The following is a 7,207-nucleotide window of genomic DNA, read 5'->3' as shown; positions in this document are numbered from 1 at the left end:
TATTCCTCCTTTTTCCTTAAGCTGTCACTTTTTTTTTTTTTTTTTGACGTGTGGCATTATAAACAGTGAGAGAGAGAGACAGAGAGAAAGGTCTTCCTTCCGTTGGTTTACTCCCCAAATGGCCACTACAGCTGGCACTGCACTGATCCGAAGTCAGGAGCCAGGTGCTTCCTCCTGGTCTCCCATGCGGGTGCAGGGGCCAAGCACTTGGACCATCCTCCACTGACCTTCCAGGCCACAGCAGAGAGCTGGCCTGGAAGAGGAGCAACCGAGACTATAACCTGGCGCCCATATGGGACGCTGGTGCTGCAGGCAGAGGATTAACAAAGTGAGTCAAGGTGCCAGGACAAGATGTCACTTTGAACTGTTAAATAATATCCTTAGAAGTATTGCTTACCTCTAAATTTGCTTTGATTTTTCTTTTTGGAGGACAGAGGGTGTGATTCAGTATAAACATTAAGTCATACTTAATGTTCTCCTTTTAGATAACAGCTCTGTGTGTTGGGACATCTAGGATAAAGCAGTCACTTCTTATTAATTTGCAACTCGAACTTAGATAAATTAGGAATCTTTGTTTAACAGCTTTGGCAGAGGTTTCATGTTTATAAGGTAGAAAAAGCTAGTATATGGAGGAAAACATTTTTAATTTTCAAAAGAAAGCAATTTATACTTTATAATCTTTATTTTTAATAAATATAAGCCTTGCTAATGGCCCAGCAAAGAATGTGAACTATAGATACAGTATATCTATAATGCAAACTCTGTGAAGACTGGGAGAGGATTCTAATTTGAAAACAACTCAGTACTTCTGACATATTGACACATTGACAATCATGATATGTAGAATGATTGCCACCCTTGATATCCTGGAAGTGCCAGGTTACATCAAACAGATCTAACTTACTCTTTAAACTTTATTATCAAGCACATTAACTAGTAGTCTAGTAGGAGTTTAATAGCAAAATATTTGTTGACTCAGTAGATAGTATGCATTGACTCAGGTCCTGAATGTGAATACATTCAATTTAATTCAGCAGAACACCAGTTTAAGACTCTACAGAGCTATGATGGAAATGTTAGGGATTTGGAAGTGATAAATAAATCCTATTCTACTGTGTGGGGAGACTTTTCTAGTAGTTTTCAAATGGAAAAAAGATTAAAGTACACAATGGGAAGTGGTGATACTTTGAAGAGAAAGTAAACTACTTTGCTTAGGATATGGTTTTCTAATGTATATCACTGATACTTTTTTAAATATAGCACATGCACAAATAGACACACATGCGTTGGATGTATTTGTGTATGTGTTAATGAAGTTGAGTTTTTGTAAACCATTACCAACAGCCCACATTGTCTTAATTTCATCAGAACAGAATGGTAGACTTTAAGCTTTTTCCTTTTCTGTAAAATAATTGGTAACTTCAGTTGTTTCTAAACTTTTTTTTATCTTTATAATAATTTATTACAATTGCAGAGAAAATTGTTGCTATTGTCTGTGAAATTTGATCGGTAATTTTTTTTTTTTTTTTTTTTTTGACAAGCAGAGTGGACAGAGAGAGAGACAGAGAGAAAGGTCTTCCTTTTCCATTGGTTCACCCCCCAGTGGCCGCTACAGCCGGTGCACCACGCTGATCCAAAGCCAGGAGCCAGGTGCTTCTCCTGGTCTCCCATGAGGGTGCAGGGCCCAAGCACTTGGGCCATCCTCCACTGCACTCCCCGGGCCATAGCAGAGAGCTGGACTGGAAGAGGGGCAACCTGGACAGAATCCGGCGCTCCAACCAGGACTAGAACCTGGGTGCAGGTGCTGCAGGCGGAGGATTAGCCTATTGAACCATGGCACTGGCCTAATCAGTAATTTGGAATTTAGGATATGGACATAAGATCTATTGAGAAGAGGAATTCACTACAATACAGTTTCTCAATTTGCTCCATTCTCTTTTTAACCAAGTTAGAAGTCATGTAGTAATGTATGTCTGTTAAGCCTTTTATCATAAGTTATGCATGGAATTATATCTAAGTATTTTGCAGTCATCTCTATAGCTATAAAATTTACCATAGTACTACATTGCTAATTTCTTTAAATGGGATTAAGGGGAATTTTATCAATGAACACACTCAGCTGGGAAACAAGTACTTCCTCCAAAGAACACCTAACATTTTGAAAGAGGAGACAACTCCTCTACTGAAACCCTTCCAATAATTAAATAACAATATGAAGCATTTTGCATAAAAAGATTTTGATAACCCGTGTGATATATTGTTAGAAAAACAGAGATAAACAGAGAAACAGATTTTTATGGGTAGATAAGAAGAGATCAACAACTTGGGTCAACTATTAAGGTTATTGTTCCTAAGACAACAGAAGAGTCGGAACAGCGCGGTGTGCCGGCCGCAGCGCGCTACCGCGGCGGCCATTGGAGGGTGAACCAACGGCAAAAGGAAGACCTTTCTCTCTGTCTGTCTCTCTCTCACTGTCCACTCTGCCTGTCAAAAAAAAAAAAAAAAAAAAAAAAAAAAGAAGAGTCATTGTTGATTGCTTTTCCTTCTTTTTTTACTAGAGTAGATAGTATTCATACTCTGAAGAGGACAGGACCAAACATAAAGGCTTGAATGGTAGCCAGGACCTTGGGCAGAACAGAAGACTGTGTGTAAGACAAGTTGTTTGATGAAAACTGCTATAAGTTATTTAGGGGGTGTAGTTAAGGACTATAGAGATGAGAACAGATTTGATATGAGAATGGGAGTAAACATAGGGATTATGAGAATCATTTGAATGCCTTATGTTAGAAATGTTTAGAAAACAGCTCAACAGACTTAAGATAAAAGCTTTTATATTCAATCTAGTAGCTGTGAGGAGAGGTTAGGACCCAACTTCATATAGAATGAACAAGCACAGGTGGTGTTTATAGTCATATGGGAAATCTTAGATTAAGAACTGGCACTGAATACAGAATACACAATTGACTGAGACATTTAGTAACAATTCATAATGACCAGATGTCATTAATTTTCACATGGACTATTATTGTAGTCTCCTAACGCATCTATTTACAAGATTATGCCGCATTCTACTACTAGGTTTTTAAGTACACGTATATATGCACATGTGCACATGTGCAATTGACTTAATTTGTTTTTCTAAATATCTTTGTGGCTGCCCACTATCTGTGGAAACCAGTACAAAGGCTTAAACTAAGGAATCCAAAGAATATTCACTTCTGTGCTCTTGGAATGCCCAAGGCATTAATTTTCCTCATTCAATACTCCAATGCCCCTGAGGTTCATAGTAAGGAGGTACAAACCAAGATTTCTCTTTCAGTAATTTTTAATATCTCCAAATTGTGAAGTTGAATTTTCAAGAATATAGTGTAGTATCCACATGGTATCTTTCCTAGATGGTGCCCAAATTTTATATTCATTTATATTTTCATAATACATATTTTTTCTATATTAAGACATTGTCATCCATTTAATGATCAAATAGACATTTTACCACAATTTTTCACATCAGTCAACATAGCCTCAGAGAAATTAGAGCCAATGGAAAAATACGTATTTAAAAAAGAAAATAAATGTTACGATTTTATAAATTTATCTAAATAAATTATGCAAAATGAAGGTTGGAGGTTCAGTTTTATGAACTACAGCCTCATGGGGACATCAGAGACTTCTGGCTTCCAGTTTAGTTTAGCATGTGCAGGAGACTAAAGACAAGTATGAGAATGAAATCTAGAGATTTACTTTCTAGTTCTTTCTTTGTAAGACTGGCTCTGTCCTTCAATGTACTTCTGCTGTACACAGTATTGCCAACTCTATAGAACTCTTTCCTTTTCCCTCTCTTTGATTATAATCACCACTTACAGTTCCATTCTTTGGGGGATATAGTTTTATACTGCATGGCTACTAACTCCAGTTTCTGCAACTATTGTGGTTCCCTCTACACAGCTTAGAAATAGCCCCTCAAAATTTCCATCCTCCTCAATTAAATATAAATATTAGGTAGCCATTTTATGTTTGATGCAGAATTCTATCCTTTACTTCCTGAGAACATCATAAAACTATGCAATTGTCAAAATTACTGATTTACCTGCTACCAGATCTCCATCAAATAAAATAGAAATGCAATAAAGACAATGGCTTTTCCTCCTTGTGGTACAGAAAATTTGTACCTAATGGAGGGAACTGTGTTGTAGTGCAGCAGATTAAGCCAATGCCTGCAATGCCAGCATCTTATATGGGAGTGGTGGTTCAAGTCCTTCCTTCTTGACTTCTGATCCAGTTCCCTGCTAACAGTTTGGGGGAGCAGTGTAAGATGTTTTTAGTCCCTGGGCCCCTGCCATCCATGTAGGACACCAAGGTGAAGATTCTGGCTCCTGGTTTCATCCTGGCCCAGCCCCAGCTATTATGGCCATTTAGGGAGTAAAGCAATAGATGGAAAATCTCTTTCTCTTTGTCTTTCCCAATCTCTCTGTCATCCTGCCTTTTAAATAAAATAGATGTTTAGAAAAACATACCTCAGGCAGTTAAAAAGACAAGGAAGACTTCATTCAAGACTATTGCTATAAGGGCAATATACTAGATTCAGTGATGCTAACAAATAAGTGGGAGTAGCTTAAGAAATGGGGCAAGCTAGTGAAGAAGTCCTAAAGGACACTATAGGGGAGGTTGGATGGTGTAATTAGGCCCTGTGTGCTTCTGAACTGACACTTCTTGGAGTTAGCCTCCCACTTTCCCTGAGGGCTTGGGAGTTAGGGAGTCTGTGTTCCTTCATGATTACATTTCAGAAGGACAGTTTCTAGATCCTTGTCAAAATCTCCTGGCAATTTTACACCCAGGAATGTCTTTTTCAAGGATCCTTGTCTTTTCTTTTTGCTTGAACTTATATATATATATATATATATATATATATATATATATATATATATATAAAGGAGTAATACAGTGTCATAACCTCTATGAAATTAACAGCTGGAATACTGAATAAGATAGAAAAAATCATATGCTTTTAATGATATCAAGGACTCCAGTCTTTTGAACTACTTAGATTTTAGCACTTTCTTTTTATTTTTTGCCTATTTTATAGGCAGGTAACTTGACTTTGTGACTATTTTGAGTGCTGGCCAGTTTCTTTTTTTCTCTCAAAACACATTCCAACTAAAACTAAATTGCTGTCAGCCAGTCACCTATCATTTCTCTCAAAACAGTCAAATAAATTTTGTTCATTAACACTGCTATACTTCCCGGGATAATATGTGGGTAAATAATTGGCCCTAGAAATGTAAAATCGTTGAATCTATTTAATCATCTACTGGGTCTCTAGGATTTTGGAAATCATGTTTAAGATGTGTTACTAAAACAGTCATCAGAAAAGTGGTGATATCTATTTCCTGAACTCTGAGTGACTTCTTAGCCAGAGGTCCACACAGACCTTGGAAGACTTCTTCCTTAGTATTTCTGGAGGGTATGACCTTTATGAGCTGACTGCCCTAATTGCAGATAATGCACAAACTAAGATGATTAATACCAAATGCTTGCTCCTTCCCTGAGGGAACACCAGAATTCAATAGGTAGCCTAACTTTCTTGAAATTGTTGATATGTACTACCAGATTCCAAATATAAACAGAAGTGAGAATAATAAATTATTTAATTTCGAACAACTCATTATCTTCTGAAATGGTGCAATACAGTTTTAAACCATGAAAACCCTGTAAGTTGAAGTTTGTTTGCTCTGGGTCTATGTACTTCTACATAACAATTTAAAATGTGATATTTATAAGACTGCTATGAGACCTTATTTACTTTTGATTTTATTTTAATGTGATTTTCTGAAATAACAATCATACTTCTGGCATTATTTTATTATTGTGTTTTGAAAATAGCTTTAGTGTTGATCAACAATACCTTGCAACATTTTTTTTCCACTTGGGCTCTTAAAAGAGCCGTTGGGTTACTAGAAGCAGCTTCCAACCAGGACTTCACTTTTTCTTGGGTGCTGCCTTCTTGGGCTTGGCACCTGTCTTTGGCTTCGTCACCTTCACCTTGGCTGCCTTGGGCTTCACCACCTTGGCCTTGGCAGGGCTCTTAGCCACCTTCTTGGCCTTGATGACTTTGGGCTTCTTGGGGCTCTTAGAGGGCTTTTTGGCTGCCGCCGCCGGCTTCTTCACCTTCTTTGGAGACTTCGCGACCTTCTTCGCCACAGCCCTGGCGGCCTTTTTGGGCTTCTTGGAAGCGCTTGTCGGCTTGGCTTTCGCTGCCACCTTCCCAGCGCCGGCCTTGGCCTCACCGGCCACCGCCTTCTTGTTGAGCTTGAAGGAGCCCGAGGTGCCAGTGCCCTTGGTCTGCACCAGGGTGCCCTTGCTCACCAGGCTCTTGAGGCCCAGCTTGATGGGGATGTTGTTCTTCTCCACGTCATTAGCTGGCAGCCGCCAGCACCTTCTTGAGCGCAGCCAGCGACACCCCGCTGCGCTCACTGGAGGTGGAGACGGCCTGCACGGCCTGCACGATGAGCTCCGACACAGAGGGCCCCTCGGGCTTTTTGGAGGTGGCGGCTCCCGCCTGGACCGGCTTCTTGGCTTTCTTGGCAGCCGCAGCCTTCTCAGGGGCAGCGGAGGCAGCCTGCACGGCCGGCGCTGTCTCGGCCATGGCAAACAGTGACAGCTAAAAGTCCACGGGACTGAGACCTGCAACACAGGGGGACCACAACATTTTTAATTAAATGTGATATTAACTTTTCTTGATGCACATTTTACCATTACAGTGAGAGTAAGAAGCATATTAGAATGTAAAGGCTAAATCTCAAACTGTACATCTTGAGGTAAAGGGTAAAACCTGTGGTTGAGGTGATATTTAATACTCCCTGTGAGGATAGATGAGAACCACCAACACATGATCCCTTTCAATTCATTAGATGAGCCCTCCTTAGTTAGGTGATAAGGCAACAGAGTGTAAGGTAGTTGTTTTCGTTTTAAGCTTTGGAGATACTGACAAAGTGATATAAAGTATAACTATGTTAGAAATTATTTCTAATGAGGTAAGAAAAGATATTTAAAGAGATCACATTTGTATAAATTTGGAGGAATATTTAAGAAAGGAATTTATGTGACCCAAACTATGGAGTAAATGATGTGTCCTCAGTTAAGGTGATAAGCTGTAGTGGAATGTCTTTGATAATTTTTAAATATATGTAAATGAATGTTCAGCAGCAGT

The 7,207-nt window shown here is 39.1% G+C and overlaps 1 pseudogene; it reads right to left on the bottom strand.

Annotated features, from left to right (window-relative positions):
• Positions 1–5,976: 5,976 nt before the first annotated feature.
• LOC133776108 (histone H1.1-like) lies at positions 5,977–6,643 on the bottom strand (annotated as a pseudogene).
• Positions 6,644–7,207: the final 564 nt, after the last annotated feature.

The sequence above is a fragment of the Lepus europaeus genome, chromosome 17 (genome assembly GCF_033115175.1).
Source record: "Lepus europaeus isolate LE1 chromosome 17, mLepTim1.pri, whole genome shotgun sequence".
NCBI classification, from domain to species: Eukaryota; Metazoa; Chordata; class Mammalia; order Lagomorpha; family Leporidae; genus Lepus; species Lepus europaeus.
Note: the sequence above shows the minus strand (reverse complement) of the source record. Positions and strands in the feature narration are given on the sequence as shown.